Consider the following 27,278-nt stretch of genomic DNA (forward strand, 5'->3'; position numbering starts at 1 on the left):
TTTATTTTGTCTCTAGGTTTCCTTAAAGTGTTTGAAATTCTTCACGGGGATGGTGGCGTCAGTGCTTCCACACAGAAAATTTACTTGTAGCCTTCGACGTTGCCAGAAATAACCATTTTAGCCAAATCTGCTATTCAAAATACAACTAGATATCGATCATCGCGACGGCTCTCACAGACGTTTCGTGGTGATTCCGAGCGATGGCAGCCTACAGCGCGATGCACATTTTTGCACAGCGCGATGCACTTTTTTGCACAGCGCGATGCATTTCCGGTGCACACTCTCCACAGTGGAGTTTTCTGCAGCGCTGCCGTTTCATTTGTTTTTTTCTTTCCTCTATTTTTACTATTTAGTTTATTGTTTATAATTTATTTATTCATATGAATACAATGTTTTTACCTATTTTAAATCTTTTTTTTTCATTTTGCGAATAGAATTTATTACAAATCGGTGTGTTTTTTATTTTATTTACTGTATTGTTACCCAAGTGCCCATGGGTCATCCCCTTTAACAGGGATTAAAATTTTTAATGGGAAAACTTTAAGTCAGAAATTTAAAACTATTACAGAAATGGTTATATTTTGATAATATCTGTCCATTTCTGTAAAAAAATGGCTTACAAAAGTACTTATTGGAGTACTAAACCGATTCGCCATTTATTGGTTAGTTCGGTGCGGTTTGGTAGGTCTCCCCAACTCCCAATACATCATGTAATGTAAATAATTTTTTTGTGGAAAATCTATAACTCCAAAATATTTAAATTTTACATAAATGGATAGCTCTTAGTGAGGGCTATCCATTTCTGTAAAGTAATTAAACGAATTTACATAAACAAAAAAGTTTTTGACAGAAAGGTTGTTGTAGTTTTTGCGCTCTATGTACAGTATCCTCCACAAAAAAGAGGCACCCCCCGATAGCCCAAAAAATAAAAATTCCTTATGAGCGCTAGATGGCATTGTTTTTAATTGCAAAATACAAACAAAAAAAGCATGAAATTTTTTTGTTGTTTGTTTTGACTGCAAAAGCGAGACGGTTCCCATGATTTCAGTATTTTTGCTGCGAGTAAAATATGGAAAACGGAGAATTTGAGGAAAAAGTCGGGAAAAGGCTAACCTCTGAATTGTTACTTTTCCCCCACCCCGACTTTTTTCTCAAGTTTTCCGTTTTCCATATTTTCTTACTAATTGGTAAAAGAAAAGAAACAACAAACAAATAGAAGATACAAACACAAAATGACTTTTTGGTGTTTGACAGTTGAAAGTCATGCTCATTCGAACTAAAATCTGACGTATCACCGGCACTACTCTCCAATTTGGTAGCAGTAGGTATCTACTACGATACGCGATTTTTTCCCGTAATTTATGTTGATCAAGTATTCTTGATAATCTTCTGTTCTCGGAGCGACTAAATGCCTGATTTTTATTTGAAACGTAGAAAGTTCTACTTATTTTCTGATCTTCATAAAACTGCCAGTCTTCCCTCAATTTTTTTCGACGAGATGCCCCAAATGCCCGTCTTTAGCAGATAAGTCACAGAGACTGGCAAGTTCTTTTCAAACCGTTTAATATTACATTCAATTGTCTTACTTGGTTTCTGGCATCGAGAAAGCGAAGTTTTTTTAAGGGAAACCCAGTTGTTATATAACTGCATGAGTTGGTCAAGTTGCTGTTTCGGTTCTTTTAAAGGAATAGCTGCTTTATTCCAAACTATTATTAGCTCGCTTAATATAACCTTAAATAAATCCCTAGCAGATGTCTTTTGATTATCCTTTCTGAAAAAAAAATTACCTCGAAATAACGCTTTGATTTGCTGGCAGTCTGCTTACCTCGACCAAACTTTTTTCGTCAAAAGATCCAACTATCCAGGCAGTTTGACTTCTGCGGCTCATAATTGGGGGAAATAAGAACAAGGATAACTTCACTATATGTCTGTGTCACGTATATGTCTTCAACTGATCAAAACAAGACAACAAGAAACTTAATTAGACGTTGCATGGTGTGCTATATATAGACCGCGGGACCCCTAATTTTATCTCGATTGCTTTCATTTTTTAAGTAGTTATCACTAGTATGAACAACTAGCATGGGTAAAAAAATTAGCGATACCGGTTATAGGTCGGCTGAAATTTGCAATTTATTAAAAAATTCCCATTTTCTTCTAAATATCCGTGCATTTCTTTCACGCGCGACCTCTAAACTTTAACTTAAACGGACGTTTTTTTTAAGGAAGATAGTTCATACACTCGCTTTCATTTCCCAAAATGCCGTAATTTTCCTGAGTACGGTTTGCTTGCAACGGGCAAAACAGTAAGAAAAACAACGGGTTTTCACACTTTTTCCCGCGGCGCTACCCCAGAATATTTTTCTGTTGTAAAATTTAAAATAAAACACGTAGTTTTCACATATAATAGAACCCCGATCCACCAACGGCGCCGTGAAATAAAAAAATATGACGGGAATGGAACGCTCTAATAGCCATAGCCATTGCCCAGCATCTGAAAAATAGCAAATTTGGCTATAGGGGAGAGTGGGGCTAGTTGGCAGGAGGGCAAGTTTGCAATTCCTAATTTAGAAGAATTGTGTGAAAGAGGTTTTATTGAAATAATTCATAGTCAAAGATGTTTATCGTGCGCACATTTGTGCAAAGTTTTATAAATTTATCCCAAATAGTTTAGGAAATAGAAAATAACGAAATTTTTTGCGTCAAATCCACAATAGTTGCGTGCTTGGTATTCATCAATTTTATCTTTTCTTGGTATGCATATAATTTTTAAAAAATATTAGTTTTATAGAAAATTGTGTCCTCTATTGAACTGTAACAATTGATTTGTTTTAATCAATTATAAAGGAGTAATAAAAAATTTTATTTGAATAAACCCCGGGTTGGGGCAAGTTGATACATTGCAACATGGGGCATGTCGGCATAGGCATTATACATGCATATGTATAGTACATGACCTGTCAAAATGTCAGGGAATTGTAAGTCGAATTTTTGCTAGATATGACTTATGGTGAACACTGGTATGCATTAGAGGCCAAAACTTGGCAAATTTTAAGTGTTTCACTTTATACGATGTTCACCTGTGAAATGTTTGCCTGAATTATATACATTATTTTTTATTTTTTGCATTTAAGGCTATTAATCTTTATGTAAGTTATCACAACTTATTTCTGAGTTTCCCACTCTAAAATAACTATAGGAATTTTGTTTATTGTAATGTTATTCTAGTTTGTTTACAACATCAACATTTCACTGAAATCCGTATTTGAAATACATGGGGCCAACTTACCCCACTACCACTGCCAACTTACCCCGTTAGTGGGGCATGTAGGCAATTTTTTTTTTGCTTTTTGAACGTTGATTTCGATATGAATTCTTTAATATAGATCAAATAAAAAAATAGCACGAGAAAGCTGGTTATCTGAGCTTTCTTTTACAATTTTTTGTGTGTCAAAATATGAAAAATTAAAGAAACCAGAGAAGAAATTTAAAAAATTGTACCAACTAGCCCCACTCTCCCCTATAGTATAGCCAACATTGGAAGCTCTGGGTGGCGTATTTGGCTAACAATTTGCCAACTGGACTGAAAATTTAGGAAAATAATTTAAAAATTGTCTCCACTGCTTATGAAGACATGTGGAAGCATTAAACAATTTTTTCGGATTCGGAGGGGTTTTCGTCGCCCCGTAACTACCACACCACTATTAGTTAGGAAACCTATTGTTCGATGGCGTGATTTATTGCCGTATGGCATTTAGGTTTATTGCCGAAGCATCGTTGTTTGAAAGGGGTAAGTTTTTGCAAGGTTTTTGTGTTTATTCGTCTTTTCTGCAAGGTTTTCTTAATTTTTGAAATAAAATCAAAGAAATGCACAAACTGCAGAGTCATAGACACCTGGTTCCTCCAATATGGCTATTTTCCCCCTCAGAAAAGGGGTATTCTCTTGCGGGGAATGCTATTTAAAAAAAAAGAGTGTTTGGGTCGTGGCATGGTCGGGACGTAAGAGTGATTTTCTGCCTGATGGGAGTGCCCTCTGGCTACAAACGAGTTTCTGTGTGGAGTGAAACAAAACACCCGCAAGAGGCATTCTCACGGGTGGAAAATCACTCTTACGCCACGACCAAAGACCATCGTTTTTTAAATAGTCTCATCTGCAATGTTCTCAAGAACATTGACAGATAACAAACTCCTTTTGAACTCCTTTCACCATCAATATGATGGTGAAAGGAGTTTAAAAAGTCGAAGCCAACACTACCATTGAATGATTATGACAATTATCCAATTAGTTTTACTATTTAGAAAAACTGGTTTTGTTTACGGAACGCTGATCGTAAACATCTTAATGAGATTTAACTGCTATACCTCAATACCTGATAACCTGGTAGACTAATTATGTTTAAGTTTTTAACAAGGAAATAAACAACCAAACTAAATTTAAAGAAAAATAAGAAAAATTTAAAAAAATTTGAACGAAAATACGAAAAAATTAAATTTTGCAGGCTTTTTTGTAAGATTTTTAGAAAATTTGTGTAAGGTTTTGCAAGGTTTTGGAGAAAATTGTGCAAGGTTTTTTGCAAGTTTTTTAAGGCAATGCTGCAAGGTTTTGCCATTTCAGAAGTGGCAACACTGCGTAGGAATAGGGTGTTCCTAAACGGCGGAAGCGGAATGGCGGATTGGCGGAACCTAAATGGCGGAATAGTAGGCGGAATGGGCTTCAAAATATAGTTTATCCATGAAAATTAATTCAAGTAAAAGGCTAGGTAGTAATACTTTTCCAATTCAGGAAATGTTCTAGAATACTACACTTTAAGACATTCTGCGTTTTCTCCAGTCTTTATAAATAATTAATCATCCCTAGTTTATCCATGAAAATTAATTCAAGTAAAAGGCTAGGGATGCTGTTTAGTATTTTTTGCGTTTCTAGTGTCAAGAAAATATGTAAACATGGGTGATTCAAATGTGGATATGGGGATAATGGATAAACTAGGGATGATTAATTATTTATAAAGACTGGAGAAGACGCAGAATGTCTTAAAGTGTAGTATTCTAGAACATTTCTGAATTGGAAAAGTATTACTAGGGTAAATAAATCAAAAACCCCCTTTTCTCCTATCTCCCCCTGCAATCGAAACCCCCCTGGATTTTTTTAAATTTTGCAACGCAGCATCCGAAACTGGTCTATACACATTTCCGGGCAAGTAAATTACATATATTTTCCGCTAATTAGCGCACTTGGAACAACGCCACACTGCGCGTTTTTCTTTCAGAACATCCGGTGGAATAATTTCGCACTCGGGATGATACCACTTCTTACAATTAATGCAGCCCACTACCGTTCGAAACCTTTCAGGTACACCGCAGTCCTTGTCATCGAATGGCATTCTACATACGCAATGAACTTCGTATGTCCATTGTGTGTTATGTCGCCACTTCGAATTTCTGCAAAACCCAGGCATGGTTGGAAACGGTTCCATTTTTCCCGACGAAATACACCTCATTAGGTGCTTTCGCATTTCATCCTTGTTAAATATAATCTCTGATGGATTGAGATGAAATGCAAGGGCGGTTGCGAACGCAATAGCAAATGGGCCTCAGTTAAATCCATCCTGTTCATTTTGACAGGGCATCATTGAAATTTTTAAAAAATCCTTGTCTGTATGGTGCATTTTTGCAACGCAGTATACACTATGAGAATTCGGCTTTATATTGCTCGAACTATCATAAACAAGAATATTGCTATTGTTGCCAAACCCATTGGCTGCGGTGATCCAATGATTGGTTCCGGTATGTAAAATCTGTATCTAGCAGGTTGACTCCACTGCCGGGAATTCTATGGTTTGTCCCCATTGGACATTGAAAAGTCCGCCAATGTTAGGAAACTGAGTCCTCAGAAGGGCTAAGGCTGCGTTAATATGTTCCGTCCCCAGCCATTCTTCTTTTTCGATTCCGGCTATTTCTTTTGAATCCAGTATGTGGTTGGCTCTAGGATCCAAATTTGTTTTTTTCTCCAGTGATGACAATTCTTTTGTGATTTGAAGATCGTCATACGCGTCCGGAATATGTCTCTGAACAACGGTTGATTTTGCCTATAAATTTTTGATAATTACAGATAAAGTTATTGTTATTTTATTACATAGTAGCAATTTAAAGATAAAGTAATTTTAGTGTGTTATCAATTAGATTTAGTAGTAGATGTAGGAATTGCCATAGACAATTACAAGTAGGATTATTGTTACTTATGCCAGAGTAGACTAGCTCTCTCTTTCTCTCTCTCTCTGCATATACAGTCATGCTTGGAAGTTTCTTTAGCAGGCTAATCGGTCTATATCCTTCTATTTCTTTTTGATGGAGGGGAAACTTTGGTGCCTAACGTACCCCTTTATGCTATTCCTATTTCTCTTTCTTTGCAACCCGCGAAAAAGGTGCAACATTAAATGTAGGAAAATTAACTGAAACGTAGAGGAAGAGAAGAATGGAAAGAAAAGGAGGGTATGGTAGGCACCATAGTATCCCTTCCGTCCAAACAAAATGAAAGGATATAGACCCATTTGCCTGCTAAAGAAACTTGCAAGCATGACTGTATATTTATGTATACATTAATATATAACATTATATATACATCAAACAGGTAAGTTTGTAACCGTTATTACTTTTTTCGAGATTCTCACAGGAAGATTAATGGGAAACCGATCACTTGCTGTTTCACGGTCGCCGTCAATGCTCAGCAGATGAGAATTCTTAATGTTTTTTGTTGTTGTTGCCTCTTCGCTTAATTTTTCATCTCCGACATTGCTCTGGCAGGAATGAGGGCCATGATGTGGGGATAACATCCCTTCCGTTGCTTTGGCCAAGTTTTTTTCTGATTCCGGCCACAAGGGATATTTGACATTTGTATGGTTTTCTAAAAAAAATGGTGTGTTAATATTCTTAGATGTCATGGCAAGGTCTCTGTCTATATTGGCCAAAAAAGAACGAAAATCCTTTCGCTTCGCGATCGACGGCATTTTTGTCGTTGGCAATACTTACTTGCATTTTGGGGAAGGACAAATGTATCGTTAAATGGTTCCTCCTGTTCCGCAAGTAGCTCTTCCATAATTCCGAGATCGTCATCCACCTAAAAATTGTTTTTTAAAAATTCCATTAATGATAGAAGCGTTTAAAATATTTATATGAGATAATCGGCGTTTTCTCGTCAGATTGTTAATTGTATCAGCAACGCGAGGTTTCTTTCTACCAGACCTCTTATCAGCTGCCTTTAGTTGATTTTTTCTCATAGTTGTGGTGTTTGGCTGCTTTTTCAACTGCCAAACGCAGTTTATGGAAATCATTGCCGCCATTATGTGGCAGCACGTACTGGTAGCAACACAGCTACAAGTCGGACATTGCGCACCGTTGTTGAATAGTTCCACACAGTATTTTTTGCCCGTTGACCCTTTCACCGTCCAGCTTTGTATTTTTGGGTCAAGTGATATATGTTCTTTTTCTATAATTTTTATTGCACGCTGCTTGGTGCTTCCACTAGGATCATAGTACCTATTGGAGTCGTTGGGGACCTAAAAATATACAGTGGCTACCTAAAGTATCGGAACGCGCGAGAGAACCTTATGGGAAAAGGCGATTTTCTCGGCGCTCCTAAATACAGCGCATTCGTCGGAAAGCGACCAATTTTTTTTTGTAGGGAGTTATAGGGGTCAGCTATTAGGTGATTTTTTAAAAGATTTTTTCAATGTTGTTAAGGGGTGTTTTTAATCCGAGCCCTAAGTATCGGAACACGCGAGAGAGCCTTATGGAAATGTGGCTACTTTTACGACCTATTATTAGTGAACTATTTGTAATAAAACTACGGGAAAAGATGCAAAAAACAGAACTATGCTAGTTCTACAATACACATCATTTTTAAATTTTTTCATTTAAATTTAACCCAATGAATTTCAATTTGAAAATCCAATTTATCAATTCATCCTTTTTTCCCCTTTCTTTCTCCCCCCAGCAGAGTTGTCGCGTTTTCTCCCCATTGGGTTGGGAGAAAAAACATCACCATTTTCTCCCAAACCAATGGGGAGAATACACCCGGAATATGAAAACGCGACAACTCTGCTGGGGCGTTCTAAGATATCATCTGAGGATATCTTTTGGGGTATTTCAACTCCTGGGTTATTAATGTCATAGAGGTGTCTGAGATGTGGTAACAAAATGTTATCGTCGCCAACACCAAATTGCCCTCTTCGGATTCTTGCAAAATGCATGTCCGATAAATCCAAAAGGGCAAATACTATTTCGTCATGCCTCATCTCTTTCCAGTTAACAAATCGCTTTAGCGAAGCATTTAGCGATTCAGATGAATTTGTAGTAGCTAATTCAAATCCATATGGACGTAGCGCCCATGATCCCATATTCCACGCATCGTCATAGATGTGCTGTTTGAAGTAAACCTGAAATTTCTAATAACGATGCGAAAATTTAATTTATGATTAGTAAAAGGTAAAAACTGGAATTACAATAAAACTTTACCTTATCCCATGAACACATCAAATCTATTAATTCGCCTTTAAAGTCTTCTTCAGAATCCTGTTGAAGAAGATGGATAAAATCTTGCTTGTAATGCTGACACTCCGGCCGTGTGGTTATGTTCAAGGATGCCAGCTATATTTCATATTTCTCCAACAATGAATCCAACAGCGTACCCAATGCACGGTGGGTAAGTATCGCTTCACTGAATTAACGATAGCGGTTTCCTCGTCAGTCACGATTGCCATTTTTTTTTCTGCAGTAATTTTAGGAACAATTTCGGTGAATCGCTAAAAAAAAAAGTCATGACTAGACTCCCATTTCCGTTCGTGCAGCATATACATAAGCGGCGTAACCGGCCTCTGTTCAAACTGTGTATCACGGTAGGCCAATATAGAAAGATAAAAATCTCCCATCTTGAATGTAGTGTCATAACTTAACCACATGGCAGGGAGATCGCTGCGGCCAATCAGATTTTGAAAATTCTCCATAACCGCTAAAAATACATTTTAGTTACGTCAATGTAAAGCGAGTTTACAATTTAAACTTACGTTTGTGATAACAGAGGCAAATCAAAGTAGGAAAAAGGAGCAGGTCACTGATGAAGTCGGTTTCGTAGTAGAGTTCTGTTAAGTCACAGATGGGATCACGGGAAAGTCTTTTGTTATCTCGAACAACCTGTTGGGCGTTTCTCACTTGTTTTAGGTCCCTAGGCGCATCAATTACCTGCCGAGTTAACGATCTTGGCGCTTTGTTGACAAAATCAGAATAAACTTTCACAGGATGTCCAAGTCCTTCCGTTAACTTCAGTTCCTTTAATAGCGACGGCCTGGTGGAATGGAAAACTTTTTCGGTTTTTGCCCTACTCGTCGCATTTCCGTGACAAAAATCGTTCACCACAGAAACGTCACCCTCATAAAGTACGAGAACCTTTTTATCGTAGGTCGGATGCGTGTACGCAGATTTCTTAAATTGTTTAGACCATTCTTTAAATCCAATTTGTAACTTGAAATACAACTTTTTCCCTCTCTCTACACCATCATACACAAAATTACACGTACCGTCTTGCTTCCAACGATAGTCATCTCTTCTCCAGTCTTCTTTTTTTTCACTTTCTTGCCACTGATAAATATAACAGAATCCGGGTTTTGAACGCAATGGCACTTCACTAAGCACTGGAACTGATTCGGTTTCAAATAAATCCATCACATCAGAAAATGGGTTAGCCATTTAAAAACTAAGCCGTATAGGAAAGCACACTGCGAGGGTGAAACGTGGTCGATGACTAACCTTCAACTTTTTAATGTGGTTGGGGTTCAGCAACTGACCTTGAAGACTAAATCAGTTTAGCTGTGTTAAAGTGCTAGCTCAGTACACGGTATTCCATTTCTTTGAAGCTGAAGTAAAAAAAATGAACAATTTTACTCTCTTTATTTTATGTATTTTACTATTATTTATTTAGTTACACATTTTTTACATACATATTTAAAACACATAAGCATTCGCCACAGTAGTGTTCTGCGAACTTATTCCGCCAATCCGTTCCGCCATTTAGACCTAGCATAGGTATGCAAGGAGCAGGCTAGTTGGCGGAACGGGCAAAAAAAAAATGTCCATTCCGCCTTGATTCCGCCGTTTAGGTTCCGCCAATCCGCCATTCCGCTTCCGCCGTTTAGGAACACCCGTAGGAGTAAGGTATGGTTCACCCACTTCTGATTTATTATTAACAATTATGCTGCGAAATGCAATTTTTTTAGACCCTAAGGGTGACTTTATAGATTTGTAGGAATTTGAGTTTGTTCGAAGACTGTTGATTCAACCGTTGCCTCCACCGATCGGTTGTAAAATTTTCTAAACGTCGATTCTTGAGCCCAGTTTCCCCCCTTAAAATTGCTTCCAATGATAATCCGTTGGTTGAAGGCTTTGAAGCGGCTGCGCTTCTAGTTGAATGTGCCCCAAATACTTTCGTATTAATCCCGGCGCTCTTTATGACGGATTTCATCCATCAACTCACCGTGTTAAGTGACACTGGTTTGTGCGGAGTGATAACTGCTATAACCAGCCTATTGCTGTTGTGTTCCGCCCGAAAACTACTGGTGCGCTCCTTGTATGTTTCCAGTGCCCTAACCGAGCTTATCTTTGGATCTGGACAAGCTGTGAAAGAGAATATTTGCAATGGGCCGCTTCACTGAGGTTTCCTCGGGGCTTCTAAAGCGAATTTTACACTATTTGAACTGAATACTAACGAACTATATCCAATCGCTGCTATTTCTGAAACTCGCATGAGTGTCGCTAGCGCAATCAACGTTACCACTTTGTACGTCAGCATGTATAGAGGCAACGAATCGTTTTATCCTAACGAAGAAACAAATGTGAGAATTTGATTAGGATCCCATGTTGCATTGTATGCACTGTAAAAAATGACCCCCAAATTTAGGTATATTGAAGTCCCAACTTTAAAAAAAAAACCCTAGATTTGGTAGCAGTTAACTATTTTATGTACTATTACCTAAGATTGGTAGTTTGTACCTCATATGGGTAATTTAAAATTACCTATTTTAAACCTTTTCCCATTTGAGGATATCTATTGCCTAAAACAGATAGACGCTATACTTTTGGGTAATTAAAATTACATATTAGTATATTACGCACTATCTAGTCACATACACTGTTAAAAAGGGTTTTATAAGAAAAAATAGTAAAAATTTTAGATAAGTATTTTTAAAGAAATTAAGTACTTAAAAAAAATAAATTGCCATAAGTCAACGTACTTTTTTTTTATTTACATACTTATTTGTAAAACAAAAACTTTTCATTAAAGTATTTTATAGAAAAGCAAGTGCTTTCATACTTTTATTTCCATTTCCCGTATCCTACGTTACCTCACACACTCACATTTCTCAATTATCTCCCATTTTTGTGAGGAAACCAAAAAAAATTTCTAAGTCCTTATTCGAATCCCCAATATACATAGCAAAATAATTCATAATTAATAAGAACAAGCGATCTTCTGGCAAAGAGGTACAGTGTTCAAACCCCCCCAAAGACTTGCTTTTTTCGTATTTAAGTATAAGTACTCTCCAACCTCTGTTCATTTTTCGATTATTAAAATAAGGGTTTACTACTTTTTACATGATTTTTTAAATAGTTAAATCAAGGTCAATTATTATCTAGAATTGGTATGTCTTAAAAACAGTTTTAGGTAGCTGTTTCCTAAAATCAAATTAGATACTTCGTAATTACCTAATCGGCGGAATCGAAAATAGGTAATTTTTCTTTCCCATTTCTGGGGCACTTTTTTTACAGTGTGTCGGACGACGTGGGTTGCGATTGTAACAACCTTTGAGCAATCGTACTACTTCCGGCTTCTCGCCTATGGGTATGCCATCCGCTGGTTAAAGAGCGTTCGACAACATCGACCGATAAAGATTAATAGAACTATACGATTAACCCGGCGCATAAAATTTTTTTTAAAATTCGAAGATGTTCGCAATATCAATTGAGAAGGGATTCGAACCCCTCCCCATACACAATTACACCCAATTTTGCCATGCTGATTCATAAGGGGCTTGAGTTTTGGGTCTATTTCCGGCCATGAGTAACTCCACCACCATTGTCCAAAACCCTCGCTCAAAATGCTGACTCCTGAAAGCTTCCAGATGGCCAAGTGTAGCGCATTGTTCCAGGTAAGTGGGTGAGTTTCGTTCAGCGCTGATTTCAATAATCTCTGAGACTGTGCAAGAAGACGTGGGGCGTATCAAGAGAGCTCCAACAATAACGGGAACCTTGGCTGGCCTATCCAAACTGAACAAACAAAAACCACTACTGTTTTTTACCGTCTGATCTTTTCTAGGCATTTGAAAATTAAGGCGAATGGCGGAAAACAGTAAACAAACAATCCCTTCTAGTTGACTGAAAAGGCGTTTGTTGCCATCGCGCCAGGCTGCGGATGCCATGACATAAAAGATGGAAGCTGCGCGTTCCAAGGTGTTGCAAAAGCGTCCACGGCTGACGCGATAGTTCCTGAATGTGCTTGAAAACACACGGATCCAATTTCAAATCACCGGCGTCAGGCCTGTCCCTTGATTCTTCATCCGCAAATATATTTAACTTGCCCGCTACGTGAACCGCCTCCAACGATATGCCGTGGTTCTCCCACCAAGTTGTTAGCTGAGCAGATACGTTAATTAGAGTTTGAAATCGAGAATCTCCGCCATGATTAGTATATGCCACAGCTGTCGAATTGTCCAAGAATACCCAAATACCGAATTGAGATATTTTTAGACTGAGCAGTGAACGCCTATACCGCAAACAACGCTCCTATTAGTTCGAGCTCGTTAATATGCTTTTTTGTATCCGCTAGGGTCTATGACCCTGGTGTTTTTATTTTATTACAATATGCACCCCACCCTGATAGCGACGTATCTGTATAAATCTTGAGGTCCGGTGTATGGAGAAAGAAAACTTTATCTTGTGCTTTGCTTAGATTAACCACCAACCATTCTAGGTCCTCCCGCGCCTCCACTGAAAGTGAGCATCTACTCTTCCAGTTGAAATTCGCAGCTTGCGCTCGTTCGATGTAGAATCGTTGCAATCTGCGGTAACGCAACTGCGCGTATGGGATCACTGGGTTCGCCCAAGTTGGGATGCCCATGATAGACGCTATTTTTCTCAAAGAATCTGATTCCGCCGCAAGCGCCGCCTCACACATCTCTTCGACTGCTTTTACTTTGGTGATTGGTACGGCGAAGGACAATTGAACCGAGTCGATTTCTAGCACCAGATATTCTAGAATTTGCGTAGGGACCAAAATGCATTTTTCCCAATTTATTAAAAATGCAGGATGTTTTAGTAACCGGGTGGTTACTTTAAGATTCCCTTACGTGCGCTCTTCAGACACATTTAAAATTAAAATGTAATCCGAATAGATTATCAATCTTAAATCGTTTTTTCTCATGAAACCCATAAAAACCTTGAGAATTTTTGTAAAAATTCTTGGCGTGGAAGCTAGAACAAAGGGCAGTCATGCAAATCGGAATAAACGCCGCCTCCACTGGAAACGCAAAAACTTTTGATGGGATGGACAAACAGAAACCGTCAGGTGGGCGCCTTTTAGACCAAGCTTCACCATTCAATCCCCTTTTCTTAAAAGAAAACAAGCCGTTTCAAATTTTCCCTCTTGAAGTTTTCGTATCGAATAAATTGATTTAATGGCTTTAGATTAATGATAGGCCTAACCCCTCCCGATTTTTTGGGAATTACAAATAACGAACAGACGAATCCCTCAGACCCGACTGTGATTTCTCTGATCGCCCGCTTTCTTAGAAGATCCCCAATTTCTCTGTCACACACTGCCTCCATCCATGTTGTCATGACAACAGGGATAGGAATTTTACACTGAGTAGGCGAATCATTGAATTCAAGTTTAACGCCATGCGCTAAACTACCCAATTTCCATTGATCGTCTGTTACCTTGCTCCAATGATCTGTAAAAGCTAATAACCTAGCACCCCCCATGTTCTTTCGAGAGATGTTTAGGATAAATCATAGATTGGGGATGAAAAACGTACCTTTGGCCTCCCCGCAACCAAGGACTGACCCTAGTCGGTAGTTCTCTTTCCCTTCCAACTTTTTTCGGTGACTGCTCTCTCGTCTTTCTCGGTCGCAAAACGAAACGGTGTTTCGATGTTGACTGAGCATGGTTCATTGAACCATTCCCTCTAGACCTGAAACTAGCCTTGGTCTTTGAGGTTCTAGTCAATGTTGCGACCTGCAATGCATCTTTAGCATTGTTTCTAAAAACTTTCCCGTAAAAAGGAGCTCTCGTGCCTCCTTTCCGGGTGCGCACGTCTCATGGTCGGCCGTAAGAAAGTCGAAATTTAGCCCCACTAAGGCAACCACCGATCGCCTTCTCTGCTGGTAACGTGATGATAGGCCCGAGACCACTGCTGTAATGCGTCTTTTACCAAATCTTGGGTTTTTCTTTCAGTTTCTCCATCACGGAGGAAAAAAAAATGCGGGTATAAAGATCTATAAGTGGCGGGCCAATATCCATGATCATAAGCTGCGTCGTGATCAGCGACTCTTCCACCACGTTGACTGCTTATAACTTCCCCTTATCTTTTAGCCGTCTATACATATATCCGTCGAGTTTGGGTGGTTTTTCAGAAAACTCTTTGTCCACAAAATCCTGTCGAATCCTCTTTGAAATCGCTTTAGACTTGCCTGTTGACACTCCTTTCGTCAACCAGTTCGAAAGAGCTTCGGTAACCTCTTGTGGCACTATTAATGGTGCAAGTTCGTTATTACCACTCGCCATTTGACTACGGGGCTCTGGGAGCTGATCCTTTGATAAGCTTGGCCTCGATGAGCGGATAGATCTGGCGACCTGGCCACAGGCTGTCCTGCCAAACTTTCCGGTCTTTGATTGTCTGGGCACCATGGCTGATTAAAGATTCTATGCAGACGATTTTGATCCTTGTGGTCGTAAATCACTATTTCTTCCACCTCATCCTCTTCTTGCGGTGGCGCATACTCTGCCTCCTGCTCGCAGATTCTCTGTTCATAATCTCTGTCCAAACTCTAACGACGGGGCTCGCGCTCGCTGTCTTCATCAGCGTACTGCCTATCATCCACATGATTGAATTCTGTCTGAAAACTGTGGGACGGGAATTTTAATTTATTGTACCCCTCCAAACCCCTCGACCAGCATCGTGTGCGTAAAAATCCCCTTGATCAAAACCGTAACTTTGCCTGATTCTGCCATAATCCTGATCGTAACGACCGTGGATTGGGTCGAAATGGATGGTCGCGATAAATACCACTCGGTGTTGGATTCCTTTCTTGAAAACGTGAATCGTTGTAGTTTTGGCGTTCACGAAAACGAGATCGTTCTATAAAATTTAATTTCTTCCTCCTTATTGAGAAATTTACTGCACGTGAATCAAAGCCCCCTGTTTCCCATAAATCTTCTTGTAAGGCAATAAATTACCCCAACGAACGTTGACCCCGACTTTACTACAATGAAAGCCGTTTAATAATCTTAACTTCTCGTAGAGTAAGATGACGCAACGAAACGTTACTCTACACATTCTTTGGAGTCATCACATAATGCTTAGATTTTGGTGAAGGTTGTTTGTTTGTGTTGGTTTACTTATTTAGTGCGTGTTTCATGTTAGGTGTGTAGCAAACATAGATGGCATTTGTAAAAGGAAGCAATCGTCGCTACCCCCTCGACTTAATCGGATTTATGCTAGTAAGGCATTTGCAGATAATTTCCAAACTATTTGTTTACAATCATTGTCTATTATTAATAATCAGAAGATAAAGTCTTCCTTTACATGCAATCTTGACAACACTCATTTTGCAAAGTCTACTGTTGGCTTATTGAAAATAATGTTTCGGTCTTGTCAGAAGAGGGTTTTCAAAAGAATTTTGTCGCGGGGACACAACAGTAGATGTGATTATCTCTTCCTAGAGACGATAGAGTCGACGTTGTCATTACGAACAGTAAAACTTTCTGTGAAGAATCGTTTATTACTCCTAGATAAGTAGGAAATTCTTAAATAGCCTTGGAAACACAGTAAATTTGTATAACCTTAGGGAAGGGGCGTAAATTAAAAAGTAGTATAAAAACACACTTTCTTTTTGCTCTTCTTTCTCTCTTCTCTTTTCGTTCCGCTAGACGCCTAGGAGTTGAGTAACGTTTAATTTTTTCTCTTTTATTTCTTGTGTTACTTTGTATTGCTTTCTGTGTCAGAATAAATACGGTGGTTAGTATTATGTCCTGTGGAACAAATGGTAGAGACGCAGCTCGTTTCCCGTTACTAACGAATTTTGCGCTGATCTTGTTATAGTCGATGCAGAAAAAGACTAATCCGCGCTTACCTAGTTGCCCTCGCAATCCAAGTAGAGTTGCCAGGTGCGAATGTACAACGACGAGACAGATACAAAATTCTGAAATCTCAACCTCTACGGAAAATTTAGCTGCCTCGAGTGAAGAAACAGTCAGATAGAGCGGCTTCAACAGCACTGAAAATCAGTCAGATGCAGAATCTGACTCCGAAGCAGATTCAAGCCAGCTTTCGCATTCTGTTGTTACTGTGATAGAAGACAACGCTTTTCAAGAGCAGCAATTTCAAGGTACAGCTATGGCAACTGTCAGGAAATTTATAAGCCTTCATATTGTTCGGGGTAGTCCAACAGAAGACGCTCGTCAATGGTTAGAGCGCAATGAAACGATTTCTATCCACAATGACTGGGGCGACGCTGACAAAACGAATTATTTCAGTATGTACTTGGATGATACTGCAAGAAATTGGTTCCTGCACAAGTGGCTGCTGGAGGAAATCTGACTACCCCTGCAGTACCTGGTCTACGTTTGGTGTTTTTGAAAGAATTTTAGCCACATAATTACGGTCTTTTTTTTAGACCAGACTCAGAAGTAGAATCCAAGGAGTGCACGAGCCTACCATTAGGTACTACTACGAAATTCCCAACCTTTTCAGACTGGTCGACCCGAACATGTCAGAAACGCACCGATTAGAATACCTTTTTAGAGATCTTCGACCAACGCTTTTCAGAAAAATTTACCCGCTCAAGCCCAAAACATGTGAAAAATTTTTAACGGTAGCAAAATCCTATACAGAAGCTTCAATCATGTCAAACACACGAGGTTGGAAGGATATGACAGCGGAGCCACAGAAGCCTCACGAGCATTTGCAAAACCTTTCTGTGGTGTATCCAACCAGCAAGCAGATTTTATGAATACGATGCGTGAATTGATTTAAGACACTTGTGAGAAGTTTATTTCAAAAGAGAGAACGAGCAAGTGAATACAAAATCCCTTTTAAACTGAAATGTCGCCTCGTAAACGTGAACCAACAATGTTTTTGTTGTAAGAAATCAGGAAACATTGCTCGAAACTACTTTAAAAATCCGGAGTCAAAGCATTACAAGGGTCCGCCTAAAGATGCAGCCGAAGGAGCTACTTCAGAAGGAAATCTTCCGATTAACTTAGCAGTTTCAGATACGTCGAGAAAAAAATCAGACTGCCAAGAAACTTACGAGTTGGAACTGAATCCCGCCAGATTAATTAGGAAAGCAGCGAAATGTAACTGCATAAGCGCTGATCGGTACAGCAGCTGCAGTCACAGTAATATCACCTAAATTACTAGACAAAACTGAATTTGTCAAGAAACCTCTAAATGGACCGAAGATTCGTCTCGTAAACGGCCATACCCTGTCACCGCAGAGTACAGTATATATAGTAGTAACCCACAAAGGCAGAACTAAAAAAAGAAACGCAATAAATCTGCCAATGTCAGGTTTTTAACTACTGTTAAAAAATAATTTCCTACAACAATTTCGAGCTTTTCACATCGACGAATAGGAAGAGTCGTCATTTGCGACAAGGAAATCGCTGCTCTTCTTCATGCAGAAAAATGTGAAGAACATCTGCTGGTCTCAAAAGATCGTCAAGAAATACTAGCATATACGGTCAAGCAAATCCCATCAACTATTTCCAACAAGATGGAAGGTTTGTGCATCGTAACACCGTCGGGAACAACAAGCCCGTCTACCGGTCAAGAACTCGTAAAAACAGATTTGGAAAACATCCCAGTGGCCTAACTCTCTCGAAATACGGTATGGCTAGAATAACACCCCCAAGTCAAAGAAACGGAGGACACAAAATTCTAACAATGAATGCTTCGGTGGATGAGCAAGAGTCGAACGAAGAGAGAAAAGAATTGTTGAAACATCTGCAAGGTAGAATTGGAAATAATTTATTAGAAAAAGAAAGAGAAGAGACAGTAAACACAGTCAAGCAAATTATGTAGTGTTTCGCACTAAACGAGAATGATTTGGGATACTGTTCAGTATTCAAACACAATATTAATACTGGAGATGCTCCCCCAATCCATCAGCTTCCTTACAAGAGTGCCTGGAAAGAACAATCCGTGATTCAAAATCAAGTAGAAGGAATGCTACGTCGAGGTGTAATTGAACTTTCTGATAGCCCTTGGTTTTCTCCTGTGGTTTTAGTGAAAAAAAGAGATGGTACATGGTGTTTCTGCATGGACTACTGCAAGCTTATTGCAGTAACAGTTAAGGACTCCTATCCTTTGCCATGTATAGCCGTTACATTGAGTCGGCTAGAAAGGGCTACATTCTTCTCAAACATGGATCTTCAATCAGGACACCACCAATTTCCAGTTGTTGACAGTGATAGACCGAAGACGACCTTCATCTTTATCACTGCAGACCAGTTTCGTACTTTTCCGTTTGGTCTAACCAACGCCCCTGTTACATTTCAGTGAGACATAGACATCATCTTAGCAGGACTCCGTGAGACGACGTGACTGATATACTTGTACGACGTCATAGTTTACTCACAACTTTCCAGCAACATTTGGAACGACTTCATTTAGTGCTGGGTTACCTTGCTCAATCTGGGTTGAAATTAAAATAGTCAAAATGCTCACTTGTTGAGCACACGAAACAAAGTGTTGGGACACCTCATTTAAAAAGATGATGTGGCGCCAGATCCTGAAAAACTTGAAGCAGTTCACAACTTCCCGTCTCCCAATGAAGGCTATTCAACCGCAAACAAGGTGAAACGAGAAGAAAGCTGTTTGGGCTTGTGATCGTATTACCGACGTCACCAACGCAAAACCAAGGTTTCACGTCAATCACAAGACCGCTTACTCCGCTGACAAAGAAAGAAAATCTTTTCGCGAGGGGAGAAGAACAGGCTAACAGCTTCAACGCCCTGAAACACGCACTCACCTCAGTTCCAGTATTAGCGCACCCCAACTACGACTTACCAATGGAGATTTTTCCTGTTGCCTGTTGTTATGGTATAGGAGGTTTACTTGACCAACGCATTCAAGAAGCAGAGCGTCCGATCGCATACAACAGCCGACTTCTAACCAAATCAGAAGTGAACTACTCAATTACTGAAAGAGAGGGTCTTGCACTAGTGTGGTGTCTCTCCAAGTTCCAATGTTTTGTGTGGGGCTGCAAAGTAAAACTGGCCAACGATCATCAAGTTCTATGTTTTTTAATGAGCGAAATAGACCTTGCAGGCCGTTTGGCATGCTGGATCTTGCCCCTTGAGAAGTACGACATAACTATTGTGTATCTCAGGGGGATAACGCATGGCAATGCAGACTATGTCAAGAAATCCAATACCAATTACAAACGAGTTAGAAGATGACCGTTGTTTTATCATGAGAGCAATCACCTCCCCTTTGCTTCCCGAAGAAGAAGGCGAATCATTGGCCGAAAAACAGAAAGCCGGTCGTAACTGGAATCGACTAATTGTGAAACTCCAAAATTGGAAAACAAAAGTGAAAACTATTTGCTTTACAACAACAAAAACTGAACAAGGAAACTTTTAAACATGGAAAAAACTACAAAAGATTGTGCGTACCCATCAACTACCGTGAGAGAATTGTACAAGTATAAACTTGTAGAAGGATAACTTTTAACCGGATACGGAAGTGGCAGGGGAGATTCATGACATTCAGTCCATCCGACAGGGATGTCCCCTCTCGATGCATCTTTTTGTGCTATACATTGAGCCCCTACTTGTTTGTTTGTCTCATGACCTCCAGGGTATTAGATTGTTTAATCAAAAACTTGTCAGAGCCTTAGTTGATGATCTCATAATTGTTTTTTCATGTTGAAACAATTTGGTGGAAATAGTTTATTGTTTCGGTTTTAATTAAGTTTGGCACCAACACGTTACAAAAACAGCGGCAAAAAGGGAAAAAAGGGTAAAAGACTGAGGGGAGATTCGGAAGAAGAGAAGACGGTCAGTGGTATACCGTCCTGTCGGCCAGGGAGGATTGGGAATGATCAACACAACTTTGTTTTATCGTTCCCTATTCTTAAGTCCCATATACAAAGTCCTGATAGCCCAGAAAGTTCTCTGCTCTGCTTCTGGTTATCCTTTCCTCTCCGAAACATATTTCAACTCTACAACCAAAACAAGCCAGCGGAAGTCATCGAGAGACCATCTTACCTTCTGGAACCCCTGCATCAGATTATCTTCTTAGTGCAGATATCCTGCCGCAGGTAAACCAATGATTCATAGGAAAACCTATCGTCATTGGATCCAGGAGATGAGTGGTCCGGGGAAGATAGAGATCCTGAGGACCGACTTGGACTGGCCGAATATATGGAGGGAGATTGCAGCCTTACCTGCCAACATCAAGGAAACAATGTTTCTCTTCAACCAGCGACTTCTACCAACAACAACTAGATGCCATCGGTTTGACTCCCTCACCGACGAGAATTGCCAACTTTGCCATCAGTTTCCAGAAACCGATGAGCATCTAGTCATCTACTGTCCACTTTGAAACCAATTTTTGAGCTGGTTGGAGGAACAGTACGTCGTCATGGCTTGTAAACTCCTCCAGAAAACTTCATCCGCGGTGACATCAAGCCAACAAGACATCAACGGACCATGTTCACACTCGTGGCTGCCTACATCTACGCTATCGACTTGTTTGAATCATGTTAACATTTTACGGGAATATAACATCGAACGAAGTCCGCAGCTTCCCTTAATCGAGTAAAAGCTATTTACTTAAAGATGAAGTACATGATTCAAACAAGTCGATAAATGTCTCAAACGATTGGAGGCATACACACAGGCCGTAGCCGTATAGCCAGCGTCAAGCACAACAAAGACACAAATAAGACAAGTTTAAACGGGGAACGAGCAAGCCAGTAGCAGGTTGAATAAACGACCTGACACTTGACTCGCGGAGGGGTGAATCAACACTAGACTGGGTGAACAACCCAGCGTTGACTAAAGAAGAATTACAATTGATGGGGTTTTATACGACAAACAAAGTCAACGCGATCACCAACGCAAGGTGAGCGTAATGAAAGGATGGAAAGGAAAATGACTTGTTTCCAGGAATGAGAGGGAGGATATTTTTCCAAGAAAGAGTGAGCTGATGCATTCCTTACAATATATAAAAACAATGCCTCACTCTGGCATGCAATTCTCTGACGAGGCTCTTGGTTGCCAGGTCTCTTATACAACATGTCTTGATGCGGTAGCGGGTCCCACAGCAACGTGCTGATCACGATATGCATGGTACGACGCTTGTATACGGAGTAAGTTCCTATAACGGTAGCATGTGAAGTGCGCTAAGTGAGCATGTCGATGTTTGGTAAGTAGAACTTCGTTGAGGCGTGGCGCGTAGCATTTTTACAGCTGTCCGCAGCTACTCTGTGTCGAAGGATAGGAATCGTTACCGTCTTCTAGCGAAAATCAAGAAATTATTGTGTCTTTGCTCATCTTCCGTACATTCTGTTTAATATTCTTACTTTTAAAATTTGATTTTATAAATTTAGTTATTTAATACTGACATCTCATTTTTATGGGACAATTCAGATTATCAGTGACAATGTGATTTGTTTCCAGTAAGTTGCATGTGTGCAGTTTACTTGTAAAGTAACATAATTTATTGGTCTCCTATAACTAGAAATCGATGCTGTGGGAAAAGTTAGAAAGGTTTTCTAAAGCGATGTTGACATTTTGATTAAAGAAAAATTGCGGCGTGGAAAAAAACTATTTCTTATGTACTATAGAACGCCCCTGGGTGGGCTTAAACCACCAGCCTTCCGGTTAACAGCTGAACGCACTAGCCAATTGCGCCACAAACGCATATTTACTATGATGCTAGGAAATTCCTTACTGTAAGTTTTTAAAATTTTTTGAACCTGGCTAGCTCATTCGGTAGAGCATGAGACTCTTAATTTAAGGGTCGTGGGCTCGAGTCCCACATTTGGTGTAATATGTCTCTTATTATGTTTTCTTGTGTATTATTTAACCCAATTGAACAGATCAACACATTTTGTGAAAAAAAGAATGCAAAATGTATACATTTGTGTTACTTACTATACCATTGTACGTTCCCATAGTGTAGCGGTTATCACGTCGTCGTAACACGCTGAAGGTCCTTAATTCGATCCTGGGTGGGAACAGATTTTATTCTAACTTTCCCGCATTTCTCGAATGTTTTCGATATAATACAATATTTAATCCATCACGTCTTAAATCGAACTGACGTGTACCCCATCCGTAGATTTAACAATTCGGAAAGACTGACTGGAGTATCGAGGGATGGGTAAAGTGCTAGAAGGGAAAGCAACGAGACCTTGGTGTGCTCGTCACTTAGGCGGATTCGGCCGTTAGCTTCCAGATGATGCTGGAGCTCAAAGATAAGTTCGTCTTCCGAAATATCGTGGATGCGGGAGTGCCAATATTGGCTGTGGAAGGAGGTCTTTTTCTTGTTACTAGGCGTGAGGGAGGGGTCTGCTTCGTGTAGGAGAGTGCTTGCTTGGCGTAACAGCTCTCTTCTCTCCTCCTCTGTGTTACTGTATTCTTTAAATAAGGACTGTGCGTGGTTCCGGAGTACGTTCTTTTGCTGTAAAACGGTTGTCTATTTCGGTGAGACAATGCATGGTACTCCACCGCCGCGCACGTCGCTTCTTAGCTTCTTCTTCTACGAACTCCTCCACCATCCGTAGGCGTTCCCGAAGGTCGGCCATATGAACGTCTCCTTTTCTCTCGCGGCACCACTGGATGCTGAACACAGCCACACTGGCCATAAAGAACGCTGCTCCCACACCTCATAGCTCGAATGGGTATGTAGGATGTTCCGCCGCTCGTCTTTCCCTCTCCGAGTCGTCTGCTTCCAAAGCACGGATAGTTTTACCAAAACTAGCTGCGTTCGTCAGACTACGTCGATAATACCTCTCTTGGCCCTCCTGGGCCCTCCTGCCACCGCCTCCCGCAGCGTGTGGTACCGATAACGTACAAGTCCCACTAGCTCCAACCCGTCCGTCGCCCTTTTCACCATCTGCGCCCGTAACCGTGCACTCTATTTGGAATCCTCCGTCTGCGATTCTTTCTTCTTGGCCGAGTCGGTGAACCAAAGATGCAGTTTGTTTAGGGTGTTTTCTATGGGTCCGAACGAGACTTCGGTCACTTCTACCCATTCCGAGTCACTAAAGAAGACCTCCCCTTGTAACTGGAATATTACTCCATCCCTCACAAAAGCCTCTTGGGAATGTCCTTGGCTGGGTTGTACCCCCATCAGCGGTCCCTTTATTCCTAGCAGAAGGAGAAGAGCCCCCACTGCCGCCTGCAGCATTTGTCCGTATCGTTCCGGTGGCATCCGGGCTCGTGTCGATCGACGCACCGAATCGTCCATCTTTTCATTTCGAGCTTCTTGCACCTCCTCGTCCAGGGGTATAGTCTCTTTAGTTTTGGAATCGCGGTCCCGTATATCCTTTTTCCCGGCAATTAGGTTGCTGCGTTACGGCTCCATTCTTCTTGCTTCTGCTCCCGTACTTTCTCTGTCTATCACTGTCCATTCGGCCCCTCTGATGAACTTCTTTATTTTCACCACGTGCACCAGTTCTGTTTGTCGATCATTTGTTCTCTTTATTTCGTAATTTAATGCCGACGCCCGGTGTACCACTACGAATGGTCCCTGCCACCGGTGAAGTAACTTTTCGGCTCTCCCTACCTTCCGGAACGGCTTGTACACCAGTACTTCTTCCCCTGCGCTGAATTCCACTGTAGCTCTTCGATTCGCGTCATAGTACCGCTTCTGTTGTTATTGTACCTGTACCAATCGTTCTTTCACCATCTTTCTCGCGGCTTCCAAATTCCGGGCCAGAGCATCAGGATCCTCTGAAAGAGGCGTCGCGCGTACTCCCATCACCACATCCGCCGGCAACCGCGCTTCTCTGTTGTAGAGAAGGTAAAAAGGTGTCTTTCCGGTCGATTCCTTAACACTAGAGTTGTCCGCGAATGTAATATAGGGCAGAATGTCGTCCCAGTTAATGTGTGTACTGTTTATATACATCGATAGCATATCCCCCAGAGTGTGGTTCAATCTCTCTACCAGGCCGTTTGCCTGGGGATGATAAGGAGTTGTCGTTCTATGGTCCATCTCCATTAGACGCATGACTTTCTCGTGAACTCAGCGACAAAACACTTTCCACAGTCCGTAACCACACCCTCCGGCGCTCCATGCCGTAAGACAATCTCCTCGACAAAGAACTCAGCCGCGTCCCGGGCCGTCGCAGATGGAACGGCCCTCGTCTCTGCCTACTTGGTGAGATAATCCACCGCAACGATGATATTCTTCTTGCCCCCCGCCGACACGGGAAAAGGACCCAATATGTCCATCCCAACTTTTTCGAAAGGTCTCTCCACGCGAATGATTTCCATGTGTCCCTGAGGTTCTACTGGCGGGTTTTTCCTTGTCTGACACTCTGTACTCTCTGCCCGCACGTAGTTTAGTACCTGCTGTCGTAAGCGTGGCCAGTAGTATCTTTACTCGATCCGCCCCAGCGTCCTCTTTACTCCTAAGTGCGCAGCCTAACGATCGCCATGGTACGTGTCTAAAATCTCCAACCGTTGACCCGGGGGACGCAACCTCATTCCTTGTTTACCCAAGGTTCGGCGATGCAGTAGTCCATTAATCAGCACGAAATTGTTGTAGGCCACGGCTGTACTCCTTTCCAGTTGCCTGCGTACCTCCACCCATCCCGGGACTGCCCCTTGCATCTCCCTTGTCCAACGACGCTCCTCCTCCCATGCTGTCGTGTATACCTGGTAGCAGGTCCTCTTCGTCGTCATTGTCTCCTCTTCCGTCCATCGGATTCCGAGATAGTGCATCGGAGTCCTCATGGAGCCGCCCACTTTTATAAACAATTTCGGGCTGATAGTTCTGTATGGACAATGCCCACCATGCCAATCTGCCCGCCAAATCCTTCTTCGTTGTTAACCAACAAAGGGCGTGGTGGTCCGTCACCACTTTCACCTTTGTCTCCCAGATGTAGCTGTGGAATTTTTTCACCGCCCAAACCAGGGCTAAGCATTCCTTCTCCGTAATGGAATAATTCCGCTCTGTTCGGGATAATAGCCTGCTGGCAAAGGCAACTGGCCTCTCCCCTGTCTCCCCCTTCTGTACTAAGGCCGCCCCGATCCCGTATTCGCAAGCGTCGGGATGGATTTCGAATGGCTTTGTGTTATCCGGGTACGTCAACTGCGCAGCTCCCATTAGCACGTTCTTTAGAGACTCGAAGCTTTCCATGGCCTCCGCTCCCCAGGTAAATGTTTTTTTTTCGCCCAAAAGATCGTGTAGCGGTCTGGCGATTTTCGCGAATCCATCGATGAATCTTCTATAGTACGAACACATGCCTAGAAACGCCCTTATGTTCTTTACTTTCGACGCTATGGAACCATCAACCGGAGGGTAAGGGAAATCTCGAACTGCCTGCACTTGCTTCGGATCCGGTGGAACCTCATTTTTATCCACGATATGTCCCAACCCCGTAGTTATGGCTAAGCGAACGTACATTTTTCCACCTTCACTTTTAGATTTGCCCCTCTCAGACGTCCCAGTACCCCGCGCAGCCCTTGCACGTGTTCGTCCAACGACCGAGAGTACGCTACAATATCGTCCAGATAAACTAGACACGTTGTCCATCTGAGACCACTTAATACCAAATCCATCATTCTTTGAAAAGTTCCGGGTGCCGAACACAGCCTCATTGCCATCACCTTAAACTGGTATAGCCCATCCGCTGTGACGAACGCCGTTTTTGGACGGTCACTTTCCTTAATGGGTACTTGCCAGTATCCTGACTGCAAATCCATGATTGAAAAGAACTCTGCACCCTCCAATCGTGCCAGAGTCTCCTCTATCCTCGGCAGCGGATACACATCCCTAATCGTCACTGCATTTAGGCGCCGGTAATCAACACAAAATCTCCACGTCCCGTCCTTCTTTCTGACCAGGACCACAGCCGCTCCACATGGACAGTTCGAGGGTTCGATAACTCCTGTTTTTTCCATTTCCTTGCACTGAGCTTCTATAATGATTCTATTGATGATCGAATTGGTTTTGCTTCCTCGGTGTCTATAGTATGCTCTGCTGCCGTACACTGTCCTAGTTGGTCTCCGACCCACGAAAAACAGTCGCCATATTCCACTAACACTTCTCGGATCTTTTCTTTGTCTGTCGGCCTTAATCCTTCTCCAATCCTGCTTTCAAATTCGTGCTCCCGAAGCAATTTCTTCTCTGCCCCTGCTGTCGCGACGACTACTGGCGTATCTCCCTCCTTGATTTCGGTCACTGGCTCGATTATTCCTAACACCGTCCCCTCTTCGATCCCTTGTTTATGGTCCGATAAGTTGGTTATCGCCATCTGTCCGATTGTTCCCACGCCGCTAACCAGGACCTTTCCCGTCGACACCCTTTTCGTCCTCTGCAATGCTTGGGATGGTTCCACCAGTGCACATTCGCCAAACCCTTCAAAATCTAGTGGTTGAGTTGCGACCACTTTCATCGATCGGGGTGGGACCCAGCATCCTTTCTGGACTACTAGTTTCGGTGCTTCCTCCATCATCTCTTCCACCGGTGCTCCGATGGCAATGTCTCCAATGAAGATTTCCGGTAGTGCCCCAATCTTCATCCGCGTTCCAAGTTTTTCCAACATGTCGTTCCCCAGAAGTAAGTCGATGTCACCGTCCAGAACCAAAGCCTCCCCCTCGACGGTCATCCTCCCATCTGATACTGACAGCATTGCGGCTCCTCCCGGTTAAATCTCCTTGCCGTCAACTGATACTAGACGATTTGCGCGCCATGGTGTCACTGTTATCCCTAGTTCTCTCACTAACTTAGGCGAACACACGGACACTACCGCCCCTGTATCTATCACGACAG

At 41.5% G+C, this 27,278-nt stretch overlaps 1 pseudogene; it reads right to left on the minus strand.

Moving 5' to 3' along the window:
• Positions 1-14,265: 14,265 nt before the first annotated feature.
• LOC116920618 lies at positions 14,266-15,274 on the minus strand (annotated as a pseudogene).
• Positions 15,275-27,278: the final 12,004 nt, after the last annotated feature.

Source organism: Daphnia magna, linkage group LG9, assembly GCF_020631705.1.
Source record: "Daphnia magna isolate NIES linkage group LG9, ASM2063170v1.1, whole genome shotgun sequence".
Classification (NCBI taxonomy): domain Eukaryota; kingdom Metazoa; phylum Arthropoda; class Branchiopoda; order Diplostraca; family Daphniidae; genus Daphnia; species Daphnia magna.